This window comes from Acipenser ruthenus, chromosome 5 (genome assembly GCF_902713425.1).
Source record: "Acipenser ruthenus chromosome 5, fAciRut3.2 maternal haplotype, whole genome shotgun sequence".
NCBI classification, from domain to species: domain Eukaryota; kingdom Metazoa; phylum Chordata; class Actinopteri; order Acipenseriformes; family Acipenseridae; genus Acipenser; species Acipenser ruthenus.
In genome coordinates this window covers 36,927,701-36,940,872 of record NC_081193.1, presented here as the reverse complement: position 1 = coordinate 36,940,872, position 13,172 = coordinate 36,927,701, and positions in this window count along the sequence as shown.

Genomic DNA, 13,172 nt, shown 5'->3' with positions numbered 1-13,172 from the left:
AGTGTGGGAATGTCATTCTTTAATTTACCATCCTCAATTTTAGAATTACAATCATCATAGGGATTCAATCGGAGGTTTTCTTTTAATGTTGTACTGCCACTTTTTTACTGTATATCTTTGTTGCAATGATCTCCTTATTCAGTTGAATGCAAAATTGTCCCTCCCAGTCCAGGTTTTTAAAATAATAAAAACTGTTTTCCAAAACTGTTTAATTGAACCAATTAAACTTCCATCAAAGTCCTGAAGTAGGTGGCCCTTCCCCGCCCTGATCACTCAGCTAATGTAGATGAAAATGAAACAATAATAGATACAGTCGCCACCAATTACACCATACAGGGTTATTTTGGGCAGCCGTTTAATTGGACAAATAGTGTTTGCCATTCTCACTGATTTCAATAACAGAGCCATTGTTTATACTGTTTTAAGCACACCATATATTTCGGGCTGTTTGGATCTTGTTATGTGTCATTCACAAAGATTTAAATAGCAAACGCACTGTGTAGACTGTAGTAATCACTCTTACTAATCCACCAGTCAGCTGTTTTCACCTCTTACCTTGTCATTCACATAGATTACAATACAAAAGGCAGCACTTTACTGTAGTAAAAAAAAAACTTTACAGATCAATCAATCAGCTGTTTGCACCTCATTACTGAGCGATTACCTCTGTACTGTACCTTGGCTATTTAATCCCTGTATGCAGTGTCAGGTTTATTTACAGTTTGAAAAAACAGCACTGACTGCAACAGCAAGCAAGTATGGCTGGAAAGAAAAATCAGCACAAAATTTCAATGTAAATAAAATGACTCTGTTAGATGCTGTGTGCTTGCTAAAGCATGCTTGGACTCTGTCAGTCAGCAAACAATGCAACATTGCTTCTAAAAGCTGGGGACAATGTGGGAATGGACCTGATTATGGACTGGGGAAGGGGATGGGAGTACTCTGTAAATATCGTGTGCTTGTAAACTGTGTTATTCTTGTTCAGATCTGTTGGCGTTCTCTGTGTGTTTTGGTGCTAGTGTGACTTAGAGCTGAAAGACTGCCTGTGTGTGAGTGTGTCACTGAGGGGGGTGGAAGCAGGTCTGACACGACCAGTCAGAGTTAGGGAGTGCTGGACCAATGAGTGAGAGAGGGGGAGGGACTTGGGTGTGTGTGAGGGTATGACAGTTTGAAAAAGAGAAGCAGGATCTAGCGGTGGGATTATTGAGAGAGAGAGAGTTGAGAGGTTGAGTGTGAGAGTGAGAGTGAGAGGGAGCTCCCTAATAAAAGCTGAATCTCAAAACAATAATAATACAGTACAGTAATTGTTACAGCTGTGTATAATGGTATTTAAAACAGGATTTATTTATCTGCCTTTTTACATATCAGCTCTTACTCTGGTCCCATCGAAGTCAGATTACTGTACTTTTTATTACATTCACAGGTTTTAATAAATCTTTTTTATCAGTGTAATGAGTGTCTTAATGAAGATTTTTAACCGTATACATGCTTGTTTGTTTTGATTACTGTACTGGTGATTGGGGGACATTTTGAATGTCAGGTTATTGTGTGGGTGTTTATACCGTCCATCGCTTACTGCGGGTGAATCACGTTAACACAAACACGCCCGTTTTAAGCGGTGGCGACTGTATCTCACAAAGGGAGGGGGTGTTGACAGAATAATTGCTGTTCACAATTTTATTTTATAAATGCTGACCCACAATTGAATTTTGATGCATCAGCAGGGAATTCAAAGGCAATGTGTTACTTGAATTTTGTGTTAGTGAAATTGTCTCTTTCTTCATCCTTATAATGCCTCACAATGTGCTGAGATAGACAGTAACCTGGCCGAACCGGAATAATACAAAAAAAATCAGGGCTGATGCCAACAGACAAACATCAAGAGTAAAGTCTAGAAGGAAATAGGTATGTGAAAATAAGATGAAAAAGTGGTAGATTAGGCTTGCACAGCTACAGATGATCTGAAATACATAAATACTATTTATTTTGTAAAAGCTTATAAACAAATTTAATTTACAAAAACCAAGACAACTCCCATATAGGATCTGCCCACCTCTTCACTACACAACAAAAAATAACATATACATTATTGAAGATTATAGTATAAGTGGCACAGAATAACAAAAGTAATATATCAGAAATCAGTTAAATTTGGATTGAAGTTTGAGAGTACTGAAAAGAGGAAACCTCTGGGGATAGCATAGATTAATCTTTCAGCAGAGAGAAATGCAGCCTTTAAATCAAAGATATAGAAAATTATATGCAATCCCAGTTCTCTGACTAAAAATCCTCTATAGTCATTTTAAAGCATGAATATATTTAAGTTGCATGAAATTCTGTCTGGGCTTCTCATACCAATATTGAAAAAGTATGAAATAAGTTGCTGTTTTTTCTCATTGTTTAAGTCAAATCGATTTGTCCTCAGTGCGTTTTTTGATGGATTTGTCCTTCCATAAACTGGCATTTAAATAAGTATCTGTGCAAATAAACATGAAAGGTCCAAAAAGTCACACTCGATTAGCTCAAATTACGGTTTGTTGCAAGGCTGTTAGGATTTATCAAGGCTTTATATGACACTGTAACACCCTGTGATGGGGTACACCCCACCCCTGTGTGAATTTTTGTATTATTATTATTTAAATATATAAAAAACCTGCAGCTTTGGCTGAACGAGGTTGGTGTGGAGAACGAGAGACGTGAGTCGTGAGATAAAGAAAGTAAGAATAAAAACAATTGCTACTCGTGCTGGCTATAAACCAGCACGTTACTTGTTTTTGTATCTGTTTGTTTGTTTTGGCCACCGTGCCATTTTGTTTTGTGGAAGTGTTTTGTTTTCTGTTCAACCTTTTTATTTAATTAATAAACGTGTGCATCAGCGCTCCCATACCCTAATACTATATGTATCTCTTCCTGGTCTGACGTCACTACAAGCCATCCGGGTCACATACCCCAAGAAAAAGAAAAAAAATACAGAAAAAAATGAGGTCATTCATACAGCAGATGACAAAGACGTTACATATTTTAGTAAAGTTGCCTACATGGAGTGCCCCTCACTTGGTGACTATTCCTCTAAATTTTGTCTGTAAGGAATGAAAAGTAAAAAGAATAGGGTTGTATTTTAGTGTTTAATCTTTAGTTTTTTTTAGTTGATTTAGTTGCTGTCAATTGAGTTTTGCTATGCTGTGCTTTTAATTAATCTTTAATGATGTCTTATTTAAGTGCTTGTTTCAGTCACCTGAGTAATATTCTACTAAAAAACAAAACTAAATACATTTTAATTTCAACTGGGGCTTATAAGGCAATTTGTAAAACAAATAGTTGTTTTTATTATTGCAGGAAAACTATAGTGTTCCTTATTGGCAACAGAATCAAAGTCCAAACAGGTTTATTATGACTGACTGCTTTTTTTTAAGCATAAAACAAAGCTCTCATCCATGCTGCTTTCAGTCTGTCAGTTTAGAAAGTAAAAATTCCAACGTCTCACGCCTGAATCGAGCAGAGGTTTTATAGTGTAATTAGGGTTTCTGTGTTTATGTTTTTTAACATTTCAGTGGGTTTTTTTTTAACCAATTTCAGTCTTAGCAAAATTAGGTCTTTATCGGTTATATTGAGTAGTCATTTTTACAAAAGAAAAAACTGTTTCAAATCTATGTTTCGCGTTAATTTGAATAGTTAGGCCTATTTCCTGTACTGCATCTCTTTTTACATCTTAGATATGTTTAGAAAAAATATATATTTTGGTAGACAAAGCAAACTCCTATTGTATGACAAATATACTAGTACTTTTCCTGCTACAGTTTGCCCTAAAAACATATAGCAACAACACCTACAACCGAAGCATTACAATTCACATGAACAAAAACAAAAGTTTAGAATTTACCATTCAGAGGTCAAATTTGTAGCAGATTATCCTGTACATCTTCGACATCTTTGCTCGCTCTTTGTGACCTGGGATTATTTTCATCGTCGAAAAGGCCCTCTCCACATTGGCACTGGAAACTGGCAATGCCAATATTTGAAGCACAGCATGGGACATTTCTGGCCACTGTTGTCGCGTTCCCTTCCAGTACTCATTTTCTGGAGATGGTTCGGCCAATTTGCGTGACCATTTAATGAGATGCAGAGGTAGCGCTAGCTTTTACAATGTGCATTTGTAAAAAGCATACCGTCTCAAAATCTACGTTTTCAAGCAGAACATCTGTGTTTTTACATATTGCATCAACGGTACCAAAGCCAAACAATTTTAGTTGTAAGACTATGGAATTTCAGATCATGGTCATGCATTGCAACCCTTAAAGAGTAAGTAGCGTGGTTCCAAAAAATATAGCATTACACAGGAAGAGCGATTAAAAAAAAAAAAAAACATAGCAAGTGCTCTGGAACCCACTACTTACTCTTTAATTGTAATGGCAGGGGGAACTATGAAAAGCTTTTTATATATGGATGTGGCTGTGAATAAGTTGCAGTAAAAAATAGACTTTGATGTTTGAGAACTGAATTGAAAACTTGGCTCTAGAGTCATGAAAAAGGGTTACTAATGTATGCTAATTAAACCTGTATACTGAAATTACAAAAATAAAATACAACAGGACTGCAGTTATAATTGTAAATCAATAAGGGGTATATGTATAGATAAATAAGATAACGTGAAAGTCAGGTGTCATATTTGAAGAAACATCCCCGTTCTTAAACAGGGAAAATGTGATATACTGAAATTCCTGTTTTAAATGCACATATTTTCACCTCTAAATAACGTGTATTGAAATAAAAAATAATAATAAAATAAAAAAATGTCTACTTACATTGTTTTAGTGTTATTGGTTTCTTTTTGAGTAATTTCCACACTGTGTGCCATTTACTTTCCTGGCTGCGGTTGTTTAAAAAACGGTAGCAAACGTAATATCTGTTACATTCCAAAACATCATAAAAAAAACCCAGAAAATCAAAATGTCCACAATTAAAAAACTGCCTTGTCAATAGTTTTGAGTGTTCTTGTTGGCACAATCTACTTTTTTAATTTGATTCACCATTTTTAAAGAAATAGTTGTAAAAACAATCTGTTGCATCGCCTCCCACTTCCAGGTGGGTGTTACGACTGTTACTAAGGGCAGTATGGCAATCCTATACAGTAAAACTTCTATCATCCAAACTGACTGGCACCAGGGGGTGTTCAGGTAATCTAATTGTTGTTATAATCTACTGTATGGAATTATTTTGTTAGCTACAACCAACTGATTATCACTCATTCTTCTAGACAGAACTGCTTCTACAGTATGTTAAAACACTATGTTAGACAATCTGTTTAGTCTCACTGGTCTTTTATGGTTACCAGATTTCACTGCAATAATTTCATTCTGACCTTCATTTTCAATGTGTTGCCATTGGTGATCCGTCTGTGTAATGCTTTTAGTGCACGATGATACCGTGCATGTCTTTTTTCTGAGACAAAACACATCTAAAACTAAGGTAATGTTGTTTGCAGCTGACCAGAAAGTATGAAATTAGATTATGATAAATTGATTAATCCTGCCTCATCAAAAACAAGTAATTTGAATGCCCTGCATCAGTAATCACGTGCTTTATTGGATGTGAACCACATGGCCATCAGTAGCAACATCTATAGTGCATGCATTTTTCAAATCACATATTGACAACTGGACTCATTGATAGCCAGACTGAGCACTCCTTCAGTGTTCAGATGGGAGGCGGTATTTCCCGTGCTTTGATTATATTACTCGGGAACTGATCCAACTTCAAATTCCTGTGCAATTCTGTATTGATTGATTGAACTATTTTGAACACTAACCATACAGAAAGACTACCCCAGGATAACCGATTAAATAGTTACAACGCCCTTTACTGAAAAATAAATAAAAATGTGCATTGATACATATTAGTATATTGCATGTTTACTGGTCTGCTATTTTGTATGCTGTTATCGTCCCTATATTTTTCCTGGAGTTTTGACTTTCTTAGACCTTCGTGTAAGAGTCAAGATTAAATTTCTATCTTACAACTCCACCATAGCATAGGCTTGGTACAAGATATAGACTTCTTAATGCTGTGCAACTAGCCTAATTTACAAACTAAAATATATGGGTAGAATGTTATTTGTCATTATGCCCCAGATTTAAAATGACAAATTTCTGTTAATAAAAAAAAATCTAATAAAAAAAATTAATAAAAAAATGTATCAAAACTCTGAAAGACTATAACTGCACTTTTTCTTTCAGTATTACTGTATTGTATTCCATCTTTGTCCCTTCCACTAATTCTGGTCAATTTTCTTATTCGTTATACTGTACATGTGACATGTGCTAAGTTGTTGTAGGCCCACGTAAACAAACTGCCTCTCCCCTCACCAAGATGTCTTCTAGCTTATTAGATTTTCTCTGTAGTGCAATGTTTACAGGAGAAATGTTTTATGTGATAAGAAAGCATCATTCATGTTCCCTCAAAAATCCCTTCTCCAAGGCAAGTCTAAATTATTTTTGTATTTTATCTGCTGCATTTCAATGATTTATCTTGAATGCTTCCTCATTTATAAAGTGAGTCAAGCTGCCTAAACCCAACTTTATACATTATATTTATTACAATCTTGAGCGAGAGGATTGCATTGTAGTGGTGTCCATTGGACTGCTCTTCGCTTATTTAAAACTAAATGCTATCAGTTATTACCATATTAATAGGATAACATGTTGGTTTTTTTTTTGTCATGCTTCGTTTGTCTTGATAATATAAGAGGCAATTGAACCTGTCATATAAGGATTTCATGCAATATAAATGCCCGGTTACAAAATTCAGTCTTAATTGAAAGCAATTTTACAAGCAAAGATAAGCTCTTCTTGAAGATATATTCATGAAATAATATTTAGTGGACCGTGCAGAGTTGCTGTAAGCCACATAGCCCAGAACACTCATCTGCACATGTGTTGACATCTGAGATTATTACAGAATCAGCAGGCACATCTTTGCTGTTGATGTTGATTGCTAACTTTAAACATCTCCAGTAATTATCATATTTAGAGAAGACATGCATGGAAGATACAAGGGTGGTTCTTCAAAACCCTTAAATACTCCCCATACCCCGCTACACCTTCACCACTGGACCGTGCCCCTCCCCCACACACCCACTTTTTAGAAAGGCTCCAGCACTGTTAGACATGCCAAGATGTTTATTTCGGTAGATGTTGTTCTCCGATACTTGTCTATGTACCATGGACCTGTAAATTCACCCCTTGGAAGCATAATAAGATCTGTGCAGCCTGCAATATAGCCTCCTTACACCATAAGTGAGTCCCCTTCAAAACGGTCATATTTAACTATGTTGAGCAAATCGTTCTCCTCAGACTCTCTATACTCAAGCATGTTGTTCATTAGTGGACAGTGCCCAATGACAGCCGACAGTTCTGGGGAGCAAGGCAGCAATCAAGGGTCTCTCCGATGCTGTCCGGTCAATTGAGAAGCTGGTCATCTTGACCTGAAACCAGTCTCATGCAATCTGTTTCTTACATTTAGTTTGCTTTTGGTAACTCCAGTTGCTGTCCTGAAGAGCATATTGAGCCCATGTGCAACTGACTAGTGATTCCTCAGTGCCATATTGTGTAGATATCAGCCAATGCGTGGTGTGCCTGACCCCCGATGCCCTTGTCCAGGACGTCTAGTGTACAAAGCTGTGTTTTGATAATTTGTCCACAATTGGGAAACAACAGAAAGGGCCACATCAAACTGACCAGCTACAGTACATGTCTTTGTATATCTTCAGATTCCAGCATTTAACCCTTCTGCTCCGGTGAACATTCGACCTGTTTGAGGTCTGACTGATATAACATGACTTTCAGCTTGAGTATCAGGACAAATATCCAACAAAAGTATACCATATTTACCTTTCTAAACAGCTGAGAATCTAAGAATTATTAAGAGACTAATGTTTTCACTCTATGATAAAATATACCCTACAATTACCTAGTTTGAATGTAAAAAATAAGTTTTAAAATATACTCAAAAATTAATCTTCCTTTAGAAATGTCTCCATAACTGTAATTTAGTGATCTCCTACCTACAAACTGTAAAGTGTCAGTGGTAGCCACAACTCTCAGGAAATAGGATCAGAAAGAATTGTATAAATACTGTGTCTGGTTTTCATTTTACACCAAATTGTTTGACAGGTACGTAATGTGAAGAAGTTCGCCATCAGATAGATCTGTCAACTCATCAACATTTACTGTAAAATAATAATAATAATAATTATTATTATCTTCCGATCGGTAAGCATTCTTGATTATGTAAAGTAATTTAGTACTGTGCTTTAAAATCATGGTATATACAATAATCAAAACAGAAACCTAAGATACTGATATGCTGCACCTCATAATAAAAAGGTATTTCTATTGGCCTGGGGCTTTAGTGAAATGCCTTTTGATTGGAGAGTCATCCGTGATGTTTATCCTACGAGTATTTCACTACAATTAATATTTTGTACATTTATTTTTGGGTTTATAAACATTTTGGACGATTTAGTATGATTTCTGGTAAGCTTGTGTTACACGGGGTGATCAAGCATAATACATTCAGCAAGTTTTATATATCGTTTTTTATCAATCACTGGTTGTATTTTATTATCACATTTTGAAATGAGTGTTTTAGTATATTATTGATTATATGTATTTTTTTTTATTAGGACTTGTACTCATGTGTGATTTATTTATGTTGTGTTTACCTGCTGAATGAGGGAGACCAGGATGTGCTTTTGTGTTTTCAGACGGTGCTCCGCTTGTGGAAGGGAATCTCAGTTTGCCGGTTGCCATTAACTAGATCATTATTACTGTTTAACTCTGCATCTGTTTTCCATCAAGATGATGAAAGAGGTCAGATTGTATTAATCATTCTAATTGCTTGCACCTTATTGTCCTTCCTGCCTATACAACAAGGAGGTGAGCAACAGGAAAACCAGAGGGGAACTGGACAGAGAAAATGAAGCTGGACAGAGAAAGTGAAGCTGGACAAAGGAAGAGTTGGGTTGACCATGATGGGAACAGGAATTAAAGTGGAGTAATTAAGCTAAAATAACCAGGAGAAGAAGAGTGAAGTGCTGTTGGCTGTACAGTAGCTGGGCACAGTTGGATTTGTGAAGGAAGAGGATAATGAGGACTTGGATCAGGCCAGCGGGAAGTATACTTATCTTGGCTGGATTACCCAGTGAATATACGTTGCTGACGTCGCAATCAGATTGAGGAACCTGGCGCCGGTCAGCTATCTTGTGTGCTGTTGAATCACCCCTCCAAGCTGTCCCAGCTTCACTGCAGATAAGCCCCCCATGTGATTTTATCAGTGTTTGTGGACAGTGCTTTATTTTTTAGGCAAGAAGTTAGAGATAGAACTTCTGCTAACTATTTTTAACTTGCATTGGCCAGATTCTAACTGTTCATAATTTTATGATTGATTTTAGTGTAATTGGGAGATTTTAAAATAATGTATAACATAGCAACAAGGACTATTGTTTTTTTTTTTTTTTTTTTTTTTGGACCTGCTCTTAATCCCTGTCTGATTTTTACCTCTTGTTTTAGACTGTGTAGCATTAATTGGGAGGGGGAGAACTAATGACTCCTGTCTTTCACTGGGATTTGGAAGAAGACATTGTTCAAACTGTTCAAACTGCACACAATTTTCTAATTTTGGTTTGGAGTGTTTTCTTTGTTTTAATTTTTGATGGACACTTTTGTTTGGCACATTTGTTGTGTTTTGGTACTTTTTTATTGTTTGTTTTGCTACTTTCACTCCTGGTGAGAGGGGAGTATTTATTTAACTTTTTTTGCTACTTTTAGCTCCTAGCTAATCAGTGGAGCTTTATTTCCTGCCCATTGTATTTATTTTTAACCTGTGAAATAAAAATAAAAAACCCTTGTTACAGATACTTGAGTGTATCTCTCTCTCTCTTGGTGGAAGGTGGGTGGTACTGCTGCTCTAGATTGGTTGGGAATATACGAACCTGGGAACGGAGAAGAATTAGACCTGATCTACTATAGACTGTTAAAATGACCATATTTGACTGAGGGTCCTAATGCCCTATAATTCATTAGGTGGCGTAGCTCGGTAGACTACATTTCAATGATATTGGATAGTGAGGGTGGTGTGTAGATTGTGGCCCAACCCCTGTAATACAGAGTTAAACCTCACCACACTTGTACTTGTGATCGCCCAATCTCCTGACAAAAAAAATCTAAGAAAACTCACTTGTCTAGCTTTCTGTCTATCTAACTTCATTTTCATTTTGAAAGTATATAAAACCATCCCTGGTTGGTTGTTGGAGTCTTTGGAGATGTCAGTCATTTGGTAAGCCATCAATGGTTGTTTAAAACTGCTTAAAATTGCGTCTAATGTCACAATTACATCATCGTTCATGAATGATTTCTAGCGGCGCTGTAGTGAAAGGTTTAAACAGTCCTGGCAATCTGGACCTCAGTCAAAACCACCTGGCATCATTAGAAGCCATGATTCCCAAACCAACAACAGCAAACAATGTTATCACCTGAGCAGCCACTTGACTAATAATCAAATCTGGTCTAAATAGGAGTACCTGATTTTAAATGGGGGCAGACGGTGCAAAATTAATTTAGGTATACCAGTGAATGGTTTAACAACTTTTTTGACTGTTCATGGTGTTTCCATTAATGTTTGCTCCTTTCATTTTTTGAAGAGTATTTCTTTTTCATCCCCACCTCTAATATAAATTGAATAAGCTGAATACATGTTATAATTTAATTGCAATCTCTACATTTTAGCCCATGTATATCGATTAATTACTGCCCTCTGTGCTGCTGTATTGAAGCTGGCTAAATGACATGCTACACTTGATAAATGAAAGATAATGAATACATGAATTCAAACAGGCAGAATTTATGCCCCCCCCCCCTCCTACAAAAATGTGTGCTTCCTCCTCCACTTTGCCTGACCCCTCCCAGGATTCAATCAAAAGGGGAAAACTTCTAGGGCTACTCTTCTCTCCAGTCTATCGATATATCTTTAGTTTATTTTACAGATATATCTTTAGTTTATTTTACCATTAATTGAGTATGTATTTGCACAAAAAAAGTCCCTTGTGTCTTTAGATTGTTATATGGTTGAAAGAGGTACAGGTACAGTCTAGTCTTAGCATAAGCATCATTATACGAAAGTAGATAACTTCATCATAACACTGCTAATTAAAGTAATTGTAGCTAACAAAATAGTTCCATGAAATTGTACCCACTTCTTCACTGGCTTCCTTACTGTCAATAACCAATGAGCTGTTTCCTCTGCTGACTGACATGCTTCCAGCCAGTAACATGCTTTGACACAGAAGACACTGCTGAGGTAAATTGACCCAGAAAGTGCATGTGTAACCCTTATTAAAACAACACTACATGCAGGACCACACGTTTACGTAATGGGCAGCCAGGCTGTGTATCAGTTTTGGTTTGTATGAAATGGGAAGTATTACTTTGAATAAAACAACTTGCGTTGTATTGTGTATTGTTATTTGTTTGACACAGACCACAATCACCTTTACTCAGACTCATGTACAACAGAGTTTATTTTCATCTCGGCTCCTGCAAACGAATAGTATAACAGACTGACATCAGCACACTGTTGCACAGATGGAAACCATTTTACAACTAACTCCAGTATGCTAATGTAAACTACGCGCATGGAGAAGAAAGGTTTCCTTCCTGCCGAGGAAACAGGAAGTGTCCCAGAATGCCCCACCAGTTTGTAGTTCTTTTGCTGACTTGTTAAACTAGCTGGCTACACATGCAAACAGATAACCCAAGAATGAGGCATGATCTGAGAGCTTCCTTTAACCTAACGTTGTACCAGATACACGTTTTAAAATGAGAATGTACGTGTGCTATAACTAAAAAGTTTGACTACTTAATTTAGTTTTTTAACTTTTACCTCAGAATTTATGATTAAGCAATAGTATACTACAAGTAGATTCTCATTGCTATTCAAGCAATCATCTAATCATGCAAAATTTTGAAATACTAAAAGAAACTTTATGAATTCAATGACAAATGTTTCTACTAGAAGTCTTTCTCAATGTCTTCAATTGTAAATGGAGCAGAGCACACAGGTTACCTGGCTATAAACTGTCTGCTCTTCTCCACTCATAACAGCTTATTTAGCATTTAAACAGCAAGATATTAAGTTAGATGTTTTTCTCTTAAAGTAGTCTGTTTAACGATAGTTGCAATGATTATAATTAGGGCTACTCCGATTAATCAACTTGTTTACAATCTAATAGTGCAGAATTTAATTTTTTAATATAAAATAAAATCAACCAATAGAAGATCTGCATTTTCTCTGCGGCAGTCCATTCATAAGTGAGTGGAGGCGGGACATAAACACTTAAAGGTCTGGAGAGATCTGGCCTGGTTTTACAGCTGTCCAGTCATTAGAGAGCAGGGGCAGGACATAAATATGCTAGGGTGCGTGGTGTAAGAATAGCTGAATTTCGAGCGATATTGCTAATATTATAGAGAATGTTATTGAGAATTATATTATATTATTTGCTTTTTACAAATGAAAATAAAAAAATGTCATCAGACAATGACATCGTAGTCGATGTGATTATGAATCAATTTTCCAGAAGAACTTTCTCAGAACAAATGTTTGTTAAAAAAGGGAGATATATATCACAAATACCTGAACTGACACAGGAAGGGAAGGGATATACTCGTCAATTCCAACATTCAAATTATGAAAGATATCTGTGGCTTATCGGTAGCTGTCAATTAAAAAAATATATATACCGTCAGGACTGTCTTTTGTTCAGTACAGAAAAGGTGATATGGAACAGCACTGACTACAGCAATCTAGGATGTCTATTGAAGTCAGCACAAGAACATGAGCGTTCTCAAAGTCACTTGCGAGCCACTGTAACACTCAAAACATTTGGATAAACCCAGATTGATGTTCAACTGGATGAGCAGAAGCATAGGGATACAATACATCACAATGAGCAAGTAATACAATATTGTGAGGTTCTTAAACGCTTTATTGATTCTGTTGTTTATCTTGGCAAGCAAGAACTGGCATGCAGAGGGCACAATGAAGGCACCAATTCTTCAAATAGAGGTAATTACATGGAATTACTTTCTCTGATTTGTGACTGCGACAGCATGTTAAGCAAT